The 14,718-nt window shown below is 40.9% G+C and overlaps 1 long non-coding RNA gene and 2 pseudogenes across 1 annotated transcript; 1 reads left to right on the top strand and 2 right to left on the bottom strand.

Annotated features, from left to right (window-relative positions):
- Positions 1–493: 493 nt before the first annotated feature.
- On the bottom strand, positions 494–2,772 carry LOC141826862 (rust resistance kinase Lr10-like; annotated as a pseudogene).
- A 7,284-nt stretch (positions 2,773–10,056) lies between these two features.
- LOC141826863 (LEAF RUST 10 DISEASE-RESISTANCE LOCUS RECEPTOR-LIKE PROTEIN KINASE-like 2.1) lies at positions 10,057–14,351 on the bottom strand (annotated as a pseudogene).
- On the top strand, positions 10,831–12,572 carry LOC141826864 (uncharacterized). The gene is made up of 5 exons (XR_012601654.1): positions 10,831–11,552; positions 11,637–11,705; positions 11,882–11,938; positions 12,089–12,162; positions 12,276–12,572. It is a non-coding gene; the product is annotated as an uncharacterized LOC141826864 (long non-coding RNA).
- Positions 14,352–14,718: the final 367 nt, after the last annotated feature.

The following is a 14,718-nucleotide window of genomic DNA, read 5'->3' on the forward strand; positions in this document are numbered from 1 at the left end:
CTGATTAAACAGGTTGTAGTCTCTCAAACTTTTATATCATTTTTCGAAACTTAAATAAAATACAGTATTAGAATGGGAGTCTCGGTGTACCAGTAATTTATTACCATGTTATTTGATAGTCATGAATTCAAGTCGCAAAAAATAACTTATGCAAGGTAGAGTAAAACTGTATATAATAGATCTAATATAATTTGACTACCTTATATTGATAGAAATTTTATACATGGAATGTACTTTTTAATATAATTCAAATATTATGAGTGAACTAATGTTCATTCAAATGGTCTTTCAAATGGTTTTTAAAGAAAAAAAACACAATATCAAGAAAATTTAATATACCCAGTGATGAGTTCTTCAAAATCCATGCCCTTTGAAACATAAGAGATCAGAAAATTATAGCAACAACGAGTTCATTAGGGCAGAATCACAAATTAATATTCCATAAATAATTAGAACAAATTAAGTTTGTAAGCAGCCAAAAGCAAGGCTCTTATACATTTAAGCAACAACACCCTTAATTGAAAGCAAAGACTTAACTCACGGACAATAACATTAAGAGGTACAAACATATATATACCTCATTCTGAAATAATTGCTAGCTCGATGATCGTTGAATTCGAGCAAGACTCACCTTTTCGAATCATATCCCCTGATTCTGAAATGCTCGCTAAGTCGATAATTGTTGAATTCGAGCAAGGCTCACCTATTGCAATCGTATCGGTTGAGGAATAGAACGGCTTGGGCGGCAACGGTAGAGTCTCAACATCAGTTTCTAGCATTTCTAATACTCTACTCATTGTCGGCCGATCGTACGACTTAGTTTGAATGCACCACAATCCAATTAGGGCCAACTTTTTCTCCAAAGATTCTATCTCAAATGTGTTATCTAGTCGTGCCTCATCTAATTGAGAGAGCTTATCATAAATCCATGAAGGATAGTAAATTTGACTTGAATTCTCTATTCGAGGATTTACATTCCTTCTTTTTCCCCGCCATTTCCAATAACAACATTCCGAAGCTATACACATCGGCCTTGTAAGATATGACTCCGAAGCTCCTAGATATCAATTCAGGTGCTATGTAGCCTATCGTTCCTCTCGCAGCACTAACCGACACCAGAGCTTTGTTCCTCGGGTACAGTTTGGCCAATCCAAAATCTGCAATCTTCGGATTGAAATTACGATCCAGCAAAATGTTGTGAGGCTTGATGTCGAAGTGCAAAATTTGCATCTCGCATCCCCTGTGCAAGTAATCGATGCCTCGTGCGATGCCAGTGGCAATCTCGATGAGTTTGTTCGAGGTAAACATGTTGCTTGTTGTTCTGTCGGCAAAAATATACTTATCGAGGGAGCCATTAGCCATGTACTCATAGACCAGTGCTCTTTTGGAATCTTCGGCACAAAATCCAACAAGTCTCACCACATGAACATGGTGGATCATTCCGATAGTTGAAACTTCATTGATGAAGTCGTCGCCGTTCAGTTTGGAATCCCCCAACAGTTTGACAGCGACAAGAACACCACCAGGGAGCTCTCCTTTGAACACGGATCCAAATCCTCCTTGTCCCAACTTGTCTCTAAAGTGCCTTGTGATCGCGACTATTTCAGAGTAGGCATATCGCTTTGGGACTAACACTTGATGGTTACGAAGAAACCTCTCCACGATATCAATCTCCCCTTTTGTGAGCCATAATTTGTAGGCGAGGAAGAACAAAACTATCATCGGTGCGAACAGAAACCTACCGAGCAGCACTAGAGCTGCACTAGAAGCACAAAAACATAAGTATTGTGAGTGATTATAGAAGTGTAAAATAGCTAGAGTTGCTAAATGCGTACCTATCAAGATAAGCACAATCTGAGTTGATATCTCTGTGACCGTTATCAGTATGCAAGTCCTCCTGGAGTCCTGATAGTAATTCCTCATGCAGTCGAAAAATCGTTTCTCGCCTTTAAAAAAGTAGGAAACAACAGAGCGCACCGAGTTGCTATGATGCGAGAATCTGCAAGCAAGAAACAGATTTGATCAACAGATTATTGAGGTTTCTTATAAGGAATGCTTTTCAGAGATATGGCACCTTAAAGAAGCCGCCTCATGACAATTACGAATAATCGCAAATAGAGACAAAGAATGGTGTGTGTAACAATCGAACCCATTTTGTAGCATCGAATACACATCAGCTACAGAAAGGTCCTCCAAAAGAGAACCGGACAACCTGGAAGAATCCTCAAGCACTGGAACACAACCCAAAGGTTTGCATGAGGATTGGAGGTGTCGTAGATCGTCTGCCATCCATCCGACTATGGCGTAGGTAAAACTGTTGCGGTTGCTCAGGCAAGAAACTGGTACGTAACTCCTAGCATGGATTTCTTTGGTGCAATTCATAAAACAAGCTGTGTAATATTCGAAGAAAAGAAATTCGCCGTGCACATAGAATGGCAGTAAAGGTTGAGAGGGGAGATGGCAGGTTCCGTTGACTAAGTAATTAGGATCCACCAGACGCAACAAGGCACGAGATTGAATAATTTGAGTAAGGTAGTAGTCTGCGGTGCCGATGTGGATTACGGCTTCATAGCCGGCGCAGTCGAGCTCGTAAGCTGGTCTTCCACATCCGGAGGGATCGCCTTTCCGGCGGAAAGGGCTGCTGAGATTATGGAGCCGGCCACAAGAAAAGGAAGGGCAGTGAGAGCCTGCCGCTGTTCCAAAGTTGGAGAAGAGGAGGAGAAGAGAGAACATAGACGTGTAGAGACAAAGATTCTTCTCCTCCATGATCATGCACCTTAGCTTGATGGATCACTGCAACCTGGAGAAGAAGTTGGAATTAATATATATATAAAAGGAAAAAGAAAGAAAGAGAGAGATCCAAGTCCATAGTAATTCAATCAGCATGGCTCCACTTTTTTTGGAATTTTGCCACTTGTCGGACAAAGTAAAGCATGAGGACTTGGACTTGGACTTGCTGCCGTTCAAGCCCTTGCAAGAAGTCATCGATTGAGACTGCGCACGAAGCAATGGATTAGGAAAGGATGAGAGCAAATTGTATCTACTAACTAGTCTAATACCTGTCTGATGAATTGGAAGATAACAAAATGTGTGCTCACGTTGGATGGGAACGATGGATAAAACTGGCTTCAATATAAATGAGAAAATAGTTTTCCATTTGAATCATAACTTAATAATATTATTAATGCGCCTCGCAGCTCCCGCCATGGTAGTCTTTGAAGACTTGTCTGTGCGGATCTATGAAAGACAGTAAGAATACGTGACCTGAAGATATAGCCCAGAAGGTCAGATCTTCATGGCCTCTGAAGCAATATCCATGGACTTAGTAGAATAGCGGATTGAGAATAACCGATTTGGGTACATCTTAGATAGGTCAAGTGTATGTGGACTTAGAATCATGGATTAAGAATAATTACTTTGGGTATATTTCCTAGAAAGGTCAAGTGTTTGTGAACTCAAAATGATTGATTGGGAATAACCCCCTTTGTGTACATCCTCGGAAAGGCCAAGTGCACGTAAACTCAGAATGACAAATTGGGAATAAACCCTTTTGGGTACATCTCCGGAAAAGTCAAGTGCACATGGTATCAGAATGGTGGATTAAGAACAATCCCTTTGGGTACATCCCCGGAAAGGTCAAGTGCACATGGACTCAGATTGCTGGATTGAAAACAACCCCTTTGGGTACATCTTCCAAAATGGCAAGTGCACATGGACTCAAAATGACATATTGAGAACAACCTCTTTGGATACATCCCCGAAAAGTCCAAGTGCACATTGATTCAAAATGGTGGATTGAGAACAAATAACTCCTTTGGATATATTCCCAGAAAGCCAAAGTACATGTGGATTTAGAATGACGGATTGCAAAGAATCCTTTTGGGTACATCTCTTAAAAGGTGGTGTCCATGACTCAAAAGCACATGGACTCAGAAGTGCATGGACTCAAAAGTACATGGACTCCGAAGTGTGTGGACTCAAAAGTATGTGGACTCAAAAATGTGTAAACTCTTAAGTACCTGGACTCGAAAGTGCATAGACTTTAAAATGTATGGACTCAAAACATCCCAAAAGCGATCCAACAGTCGGATACCTTATTGGATAAATCCCTTCTGCTACTTCCTCTCACAGTTAACTGATCAAAAGACGGAATGTGTAACAATCGAACCCATTTTGTAGCATCGAATACAATACACATCAGCTACAGAAAGGTCTTCCCAAAAAGAATTAGACAACTTGGAAGAATCCTCAAGCACTGGAACACAACCCAAAGGTTTGCATGAGGATTGGAGGTGTCGTAGATTGTATGCCATCCATCCGACTATGGCGTACGTAAAACTATTGGCATCCTGGTTGCTCAGGCAAGAAACTGATATGTAACTCCTAGCATGGATTTCTTTGGTGCAATTCATAAAATAAGCTGTGTAATATTCAACTAAAAGAAATTCGCTATGCACATATGATGTGGATTCCACTGGGTAAATTTTCAAAGGCCATGACTTTTAACTCAAGTGTCAAAACAAAGCGTGGTCGGTTAGTAATCAAAGCTCTTTTAGAAACATTTATTAGGTATTAGGTGAAATCTATACCAACTGACTTTTGGGCCCATCAGACATCGTTTAGTGTTTTTTCAGAGGCTCCGAACATAATTTTTACTATTTATAATAATTTTTTATTTTTATGATTTAAGGGTAGTTTTGATTTTTGCAAGTTAGGGTTTTGTTTTGTGTCTATTTAAACTCATGTTTAAGGGTTTTAAGAATAGTTTTGGATTAATATTATTTATGGCAGCACTGTTTTCTTTCCCAAACATGAGTTTGGTTGTCTATCTCTTGGTATTCTTTGAATCAATAGATTGTAGAAGATTACTTCTAGTATTCGTGCATAAATCAACAAATTTAATAGTTATTCACTTTGTTAGTTGGTATCAAAGGTGAACTAATCTTGTGTCATCATGTCGTCAAGGAGACAGTCATGTGTTAACAACGTTTACAAACGTGACATGGAGCAACGAGTTCGCGAGATCGTTGACAAACGAATGAAACTAATGATGAATCAACTAACAGAGAAGATGGTCGAGATGATGGGGAGCGTGAATAGAAGGAGTTCGATCCGACGCAATAACAATTATTGGATCAACTCGAAAGAAGAAGAGGAGGGCGCTTATGAAGAAGAGGTTCCCCGCAGGCAACGCAGAGCAATAGTAGAGGAGGATCGCAAACGTTGGGAGATAGATATAAGAACTGAACTTCCTGAGTTCCATGATAGCCTACAACTTGAGGAGTTTTTGGACTAGCTAGCTTTCGTAGAAGAAATTTTGAATTTTAAAGAGGTGCTAGAAGGCAGGCGTGTGCCCTTGGTTGCGATCAGATTGTGTGGAAGGGTGACTGTATGATGGCAATAGTTGAAATAACCCGAAATAGATTAGGTAAGGAAAAAATTACCATGTGGGAGAAGAAGAAGAATCACATGTGAGGGACCTTTTTATCACACAATTTTCAACAATTAATGTATCCGAGATTGCAAAAATTAAAGTAAGGCACTCATTCTATGGATGAATATACCATCGAATTTTTTTAGTTAATCGCTAGGAACAAAATACAAGAAACTGAAGACTAGCTGGTGGCATGCTATATTGGGGGCTTGAAATATCAGATTCAAGATACTGTAAATATGTTTGACCCCGTTTCTATGTCTGGCGTACATCGGAGAGCAATGTTGGTGGGAAAACATATATGACTTAATAGTGGAATATTTCCTACGTACACTATGAGTGGAGGGTATGGTGGTGCTACTATTGTTAGGATCGTCCCGGTGCATTGTGCGTGTTTATATATTTCACAAACGTATGCAGTGAAAATAAAATAATAATTAAATCTAATTATTACAACATACGCATCCAAATACAGGATATAACAAGTATAAGACATGATTGGAGTTTAAAATTTTTAGAATAATAAATTATTCTACGCGTACTTAGCGTATGACACTTAATGGAAATGACATCAATCAAGCGGCCCTTGTTGAAGTTCCACCTTTACTGGTGATCCACATCAAATGTTCTTCAGGATGGCTTCGCAAGCCACAAGTTGTGTCACCGTCTTCGGTACTAGCCGTCAAACTGCAACGGTCGATGTGAGAGAAAACTCTAATATCGAAAGCACGCAACAACACACATCACGCTCATTTTCGGGGCTTTCTAACTATCGTCGGGAATCGAATTTCTTGGATAGTAAGAAAAGGAAAAAGAAGGACCGGAACACTTTTCGAAAAATATGAAAATCACCATAGGCACACGGTGTTCTGACGACAAAACCCTAACGGCTACCCAAGATCCCAAAAGCTACAACTTCTTTGGCCAACAAAGAATTCGGGGCAGCACCTCCGGTGAACGATTTGGTGGCAACAACGAGGCTGAGTAGGGATATTGGTGGTAGAACCCTAATTCCGATGGTGAAATTGTCCAACGGCGGATTAAAAGGGGCAGCGGCGGCGGCGGACAAACAGGAGAGGAGGAAACTCACGACTAGGGTTTTCTTATCCTCCGGTGGAGACACTCTCCTGTGGTCGGCTGCGGGTGAAAAGAGACTGGCAAGCTTTGACCGCGGCGGTGGCGGTGAGCAAAGAGGAGAGGAGGAGATTGGAACCGCGGCTAGGGTTGGCTTTTTTCGGCCCGCTCGATGCTCGACTGCCTTTAAAGCCTTCCTCCGTGAGTTTCTCACCGACGAACGCGAGATCGCGAAGAAATCGCGATCCTCGTCCGTCGATTTTGACGGAATCAAGCGCCATAAGGCACGAGTCGCTCAGGCGTGCGGGCGCAAGCGGCGAACCGTGTCGACGAGCGGGCGTGAACCGGAGGAAAAGAATTGAAGTTGAATCGGATTGGAAATTTTAGGGTTTACTATAGTAAACCGGATTCAATTTTGGTTCAAAACTAAATCGTCTGATTCAATGACTAAATGACCTCCGATTTAACCCAAATTAGTTTTGTTCATTTTGTCTTCTCAAGATGAAACTCTTCATCTCTTCTGTTTTGTTAAAATATCTTCCATCATGAACCAATCCAAGTTGGTTCATTTTATCTTCGTAAGATGAAATCCATTAATTTTTCTTTTATCTGGTCCAACCAAACTTTCATTCTCTTGAATTGAGAATCAAATTCTCAAACTCGTTTTAAGCCCTTCGAAAAACTTATAGTGTGTGTTCTATCCAATAGGTTCCCGATTATGTTGGTCATTCGTAATTAATCATCAATTACGGAATGATCATGAGTGACATCTAGTAGTACATCATGATCCCTAATTGATCAAAAAATCAACAATTAATTTCAGAATAATTTGTAAACCCTTCAGCAACTATAATGAAATGTGTCTTGTTTCTTTCACCACATTATACTCGCTTGGGTCATGACATGGTCTATATGTATCAGTCTCTACTAGGCTAACTACGTCACACCTAGTTCAAATTTGCTTTCTTGTCATGTCGGTTTAAGTTACTCGTACATGTGTCCAAGAGTGTCATACTCTTGACATGTAATGCTTTGGCCAAAAACTTTCAGCAACGATCCTAACAAGCGACCGCAAGGTATACATCTCTTTTTACAAAGAGCGGTGAATCCTCTGTGAGCTATTCAAATACCTTCAGGTACTTTGACTTATACTCAATCATTCTGGGTCTATATATCCTCGGAGATGTTTACTTAAGATGTCAAAGTATAAGCCTCCATGACCAAGGTGACTTAAATACCGCAAATCAAAGGAAACTCGCACTTAAGCTGAACTAAGGTCTTTATTGACATATGTATAGAACCATATGAAGTCTCATAACATGTCACTCCAATAAACTAGTTACCTTTAACTAGCATCTACGTTTAACTCTTAACATCCAATTGTTTCCAATCAGTGAGAACAACTACTTGACAAACCAAAAAGTTTAAACGTACTAGTCTTAATAGAATCGATGACGTCCACGTTCATCAATTCATCGACTGGAGATAATTTCAATACATTTATAATTGCATATGTAGAGATACTCACAAGTTGTGATCCAATCACAAGATGTGGGCATTGAATTCCTGTCGCTATATAAACAATATATAGAGATAAGCCCTCGACTATGAGTCCACACGAAACAATGGATTATGGAAGGATGAAACAATGCCTCGTAGGCATAGTTGCATTGGTATTCTGATGGTAGATTATCACATAGAAGGATGAAACAATACAACATGTGCAAGTGGTATCTGTTCTTCCTTGATTAACTATGTCAAAAGTTGCTGGTGGTCCTTCTTCATCTTCGTCCTCGGTTTCATTTGCAACCGCCTCACAGAATTAAGGAACAGGAGAGTTTTCTTGAAGCTTGTCTGAGAAGTGAAGATAGAACTTGGAAGCTCTGTCAACCCAACTCATTCTTTACATATTACTATGCTATATTTGTTCATGGCAATTAAACTGAGCCATTAGTTAGCGCATTGGCATGTAAAAATGTTTAGTATAACTATTAATTAAAGTTTTTAGATACACATATATGTGAACTTCTCTTCTGTTTTAAGATTGTTGGATAATCTTTGCTGGAAAAATTAATTCTTTGCTGAATTAAAATTACAAGACAATCAATTTATCTTGTAGAGATGGCTTGAACTGATAATTTCAAGTTGTCAGCAGGGGCTGGTGTTTTCTCGATTACCGGTACTGAGTCAACCGGATGGCCGAGTCGCCAATTGCCGAGAGGACCGAGTGGCCGAGTCGCCGACTGCCGAGAGTCAAGTGCCGAGTGCCGAGTCGCCGAATGCCGAGTCATTGAGTGGACGGAAAGGATGATGTCGAGGTTTGTGTTCAACGCAGTTTCCTTAAAACAGATTCGTCCCTCCGGCGGTGCTTAGATGTCACAACGGATGTCTGTTTCCCAGGATACAACGACAGAACCACGCTGACCACCAAGCACAGGTAGATCGCGACAAACTGAGATAGTACTCGAATGCTATCACGGAATTCTGTTAAGCCGATAAAAAAACTTGACAGAGAGAAAGAAAAATGGGGTTGTAAGTGGATTTGCTTATCTTTTTCAGATTATCCTCTTTACTCAAGACTTGGAGTCTTATATAAAGTTTCTCATCTATACGTTATAGTTGCATTCATGCCATTAAATTGTATTCATGCATCCATACGTTCATATATTCAACTTGCATCCATACGTTAACTCATCACTAAATTGCATTTATGCATGCATTAGTTGCATACTTATCATTTGAGCAAAAAGAAACATTTTCAAGTGGCAAAATGTTGGTTCATTTGCTTGGACAAGTTTTTCCCTACCCGGTCCGGCATTCGACGTGCGCAGGTCACGCTCGCACAAGAGTCGCTCTTGGTTCAGTACAATCCGAGCCCTAGATTTACACTCTGCTCACTCACGCATAAAAGAGAGTCTATTTCCATGCATTTGTTCACAACATCAATGCTTGTGATACAATATAAACCAACACATATGCCTTGAAACTTTCAATGTGGAACTATATTCTCATTCACAAAAGAGTTTACTCCTTCCAACACCTTTTATTTCATTCAAATTTCCAACAATATATAAATAGATAGGTATCGATCACTTCAATTTAGAGGAGGTTGTTTGTATTTGTCTTGGCTATGTGACATAGGAAGTAGCATGCATCCGTCCTAAGTTTTTTTTAATTACACATGTAGTTCTAGTCTATGATTCTGGTATCATATTTTGGACCTTAATAAACCTTTTTTAAAAAAATTGAGTATTATTTTCATGTAGATTGGTATGTTTTTTAAACTCTTTTTGAGTGATATTGAAGTATGTTTGCATGTAATGCTCTCTGAACATGGATTTTTAAAGATAACTCATGTTGTTGCTATTCAAAGAGAAAATTTAATAAACCCCATAAGTAATGAGTTCTTCAAAATCAGCATAAGAGATCAGAAAATTATAGCAACAACGAGTTTATTAGGGCAGAATCACAAATTAATATTCCATAAATAATTAGAACAAATTAAGTTTGCAAGCAGCCAAAAGCAAGGCTCTTATACATTTAAGCAACACCGCCCTTAATTGAAAGCAAAGACTTAACTCACAGACAATAACATTAAGAGGTACAAATTAAAGACTCACCTTTTCGAATTGTATCACCTGATTCTGAAATGCTCGCTAAGTCGATAATTGTTGAATTCGAGCAAGGCTCACCTATTGCAATCGTATCGGTTGAGGAATGAAACGGCTTGGGCGGCAACGGTAGAGTCTCAACATCAGTTTCTAACATTTCTAATACTCTACTCATTGTTGGCCGATCGTATGATTTAGTTTGAATGCACCACAATCCAATCAGGGCCAACTTTTTCTCCAAAGATTCTATCTCAAATGTGTTATCTAGTCGTGCCTCATCTAATTGAGAGAGCTTATCATAAATCCATGAGGGATAGTAAACTTGACTTGAATTCTCTATGCGAGGATTTACATTCCTTCTTTTTCCCGCCATTTCCAATAGCAGCATTCCGAAGCTATACACATCGGCCTTGTAAGATATAACCCCGAAGCTCCTAGATATCAATTCAGGTGCTATGTAGCCTATCGTTCCTCTTGCAGCACTGACCGACACCAGAGCTTTGTTCCTCGGGTACAGTTTTGCCAATCCAAAATCTGCAATCTTCGGATTGAAATTACGATCGAGCAAAATGTTGTGAGGCTTGATGTCGAAGTGTAAAATTTGCATCTCGCAGCCCCTGTGCAAGCAGAGCCGGCCCTGGGCCGGGGCAAACTGGGCGACCGCCCAGGGCCCAAAGATCAGAGGGGCCCAATTTTAAACCCTTAATTATTAAATTTTATATTTGGAATTACTGAATTAGCCGTTTAGGGTTACGTTGGGAGTGGAAAGCGCCGTAATCCTCGTCTTCGCCGCCGCCCGTTCTCTTCTCTCGCTCACATCCTCTCCTTGCACCGCTCACTGCCGCTCCTCGCCTCGCGGCTCACTCCTCGCCTCGCGGCTCCGGGCTCTCTCCTCGCACCGCTCGCGCCTCGCTGCCGGCCTGCCGCTCCTCGCCTCGCGGCTCCGGGCTCTCTCCTCGCACCTCGCGGCTCGCCCCTCCGTCCTCACCTCGCGGCTCCGGGCTCGCTCGAAGCCGTCGCTCATCCTCTGATCCTCTCCTCGCTCGCTGCCCGCTCCTCGCCTCGCTCGAAGCCAGAGATCGCATCCTCGCTCTCTGCATCCTCGCTCTCTGCAAGGGTATTTGTAATAATGTTTGCTAAATGTGCTTCACAATCATCTTCTTGTTTTCTGTTGACTTCTTTAAAACTTGTTTAACTTCACACCAAAATGTAAACTAAACCATTTGCAAAAGCGACAAAGTAGCATGTACCTGTGCAGTATACCTCCTATTAGATTTTGTGATTGTGGATCAAAGAACACACTGAAGTTATCTATATTCAACACTTGATGGACCAATGCCTCAAACAAAGGAGCATATTCTTTTATTGGAACTACACTGAGGTCATTTGCTCTGGCATTTTTGTAGAAACTTGTCGAACTACAACCTTGCTAGGTATGTCTAAAAAATCTTGTTCTTCAATCTGTTTTCATGTTTGATGAATCATGTGAATGTTTTTGACTCTTAATGACAAAGCAGATTTCAGGCACCAGCTCTTATTGCAACAGCAACTGCTGAGGCGCTGACACTTGCGGATGCACTCTTGAGGTAATATTGTAATAATTTTGAGATGATATATTATTACTATGCGCTTCTGATTTTGACCGATATTTGCTCTGTGCACGTTGAGGTGGAATGCGCACTTGAAATCTTCATTTATCAAGCGAATTGTACTCTTTTTTTTGCGCTGTCAGCCTCTGCTGATAATTTCTCATTCATCACAGTTGTGTGATTTATTCTAGCTGTGACTGGGAGATTGCAGATTCAACCTTGCAGTTCTGGTAATATCGCATCATGTGTCTTCATTATTATCTAAGATGTTGCAAAGTTAAGCAGTTTCATTGCTAGTTCCAAGTGGATGTGGAGTATCTCCTGCTATTGAATTAAAGCTTAGATCATTTGATTTGTGATTTATTTATGCTTGTTTTTAGACTACCAAGACTAACATTCTGGAGTACCCTATGCCAGTTTGGTAGTTCATAGAACTAGCAGAACTAGAAGATATGTAAGTTTCACAATGCAAAACTTGTTCATTCCATTCAGAATCCAGCAAGTTGAGTTTGCAACCAATGTTTAATCTCATTTCAGAACATTAAGGATGTGTCATGATCATTGCAGAGGGATACAATCCAAGCAGCCACAGGGTTTGCACAAAGAAATCAACTACCTGAGCGCTTACAAGAACAAATGATCTCATATCTTGGTTTGAAGTTCAGAACAAACTCAGAAGGGATCCAACAGCAAGAGACGCTGGATGCTCTTCCAAAAGCCATCAGATCCAGCATCACTCACTATCTTTTTTACTCACTTGTTCAAAGGGTGTACTTGTTCTATGACGTTTCTAATGACCTGCTATTTCAACTGGTAACCTTCATAGTTTTCTAACTCCGGACTTTGCCTGATTATCACAAGATAGATATAGATATATTGCTCTAGTATCTCTTCTTTTACATATTTGAAGGTCTCTGAGATAAAAGCTGAGAATTTTTTTAAAGATGAAATTAGTTGTATTATGAAATTTTATTATGAAATTTAGGAAGGTTAAAATTTGTCCTCTATCAAATGGTATAAGAATTAAATTTGGTCATGTCTTTTTTGATTCGCTTAATCATGGCCCAAAAATTATAGTTTCGCCCAGGGCCTTTGGACAACCAGGACCGGCTCTGTGTGCAAGTAATCGATGCCTCGTGCAATGCCAGTGGCAATCTCGATGAGTTTGTTTGAGGTAAACATATTGCTTGTCGTTCTGTCGGCAAAAATGTACTTATCGAGGGAGCCATTAGCCATGTAATCATAGACCAGTGCTCTTTTGGAATCTTCGGCACAAAATCCAACAAGTCTCACCACGTGAACATGGTGGATCTTTCCGATAGTTGAAACTTCATTGATGAAGTCGTCGCCATTCAGTTTGGAATCCCCCAACAGTTTGACAGCGACAAGAACACCACCAGGGAGCTCTCCTTTGAACACGGATCCAAATCCTCCTTGTCCCAACTTGTCTCTAAAATGCCTTGTGATCGCGACTATTTCACAGTAGGCATATCGCTTTGGCACTAATGCTTGATGGTTACGAAGAAACCTCTCCACGATATCGATCTCCCCTTTCGTGAGCCATAATTTGTAGGCGAGGAAGAACAAAACAGTCATCGGCGCGACCACAAACCGACAAAGTAGCGCTAGAGCTGCACTAGAAGCACAGAGCCATAAGTATTGTGAATGATCGAGCAGTATAAAATAGCTAGAGTTGCTGCTAGCTACGTACCTATCAAGATGATCATAATCTGAATTGATACCTTTATGACATATATCAGTTTGTAAGTCCTACTGGATTTTTGATAGTAACCATTCACGCAGTCGAAAAAAGTCATCTCGCCTCTAATTAACAAGGATACGACAAGGCGCACTTTGTCTCTACGATTCAAGATTCTGCAAGCAAAAGAGAAGAAAGACAACACGATTACATGATTTCTTTTATGGAATGTTTGTTTCAGAGGTAAGGCACCTTAGAACTCTCTTCTGACAAATGCGAGTGACCTCGGATAGGAGGAGATCACGGCGTGTTTCACAAATAAACCCCTTTTGAAACATTAGGTAGATGTCGGCGACAGAAGTGTTCTCCAAAAGTGTATAGTCGACGTCGTTGTAACCGTCGAGCACAGGGACACAACCCAAAGGCTTGCATGAGCGTTGGAGGTTGCTCAGTTCATTTCCAACATAAAATCCAACCACGACATAGGAAAAACTGGTATCGCCGTGGCAAGGAACTGGCACGTAATACCAGCATGGATTTCTTCTCTGCAACTTACAGAACAAGCTGTGAAGCTCGTGTCGAAGTGGAATTCACTTTGCGGATCAGAGCGTGTCAAAGGCTGAGAGGGGAGACGGCAGGTTCCGTTGACTAAGTTCGGATCCACCAGGCGCAACCTGAAAGGGTTTTGAATCACTTGGGTAACGTAGTAGTCTGCGGCGCCGATGTGGATGACGGCTTCGTCGCCGGCGCAGTCGAGCTCGTAAGCTGCTCTTCCACATCCGGAGGGATCGCCTTTCCGGCGGAAAGGGTTGCTGAGTTTTTGGAGCCGGCCACAAGAAAAGGAAGGGCAGTGAGAGCCGGCAGCTGTTCCAAAGTTGGAGAAGAGGAGGAGAAGGGAGAACATAGACGTGTAGAGACAGAAGATTCTTCTCCTCCATGATCATGGACCTTGATGGATCACTTCAAAACTGGAGAAGAGTTGGAATTAATAAAAGAGATCCAAGTCCATAGTTAGTCAATCAACATGGCTCCACTTTTTTTGGAATTTTGCCAATTGTCGGCCAAAGTACAGCATGGAGGACTTGGACTTGGACTTGCTGCCATTCAAGCCGTTGCGAGAAGTCATCGATTGAGAGCGCGCACAAAGCAATGGATTAGGAAAGGATGAGAGCAAATTGTATCTACTAACTAGTCTAATACGTCTCTGACGATTGAGAAGTCATCGCTGCCATGCCAGTCACTTTTTGTAGTCATCTGTTAAGAAAATCGACGACTAGACAAACATATAGCAGTAAAACAAAGGAAGAATAA

This window comes from Curcuma longa, chromosome 4, assembly GCF_044706935.1.
Source record: "Curcuma longa cultivar G26 ecotype Majalengka, Jawa Barat chromosome 4, ITB_CL_G26_1.1, whole genome shotgun sequence".
NCBI lineage: Eukaryota > Viridiplantae > Streptophyta > Magnoliopsida > Zingiberales > Zingiberaceae > Curcuma > Curcuma longa.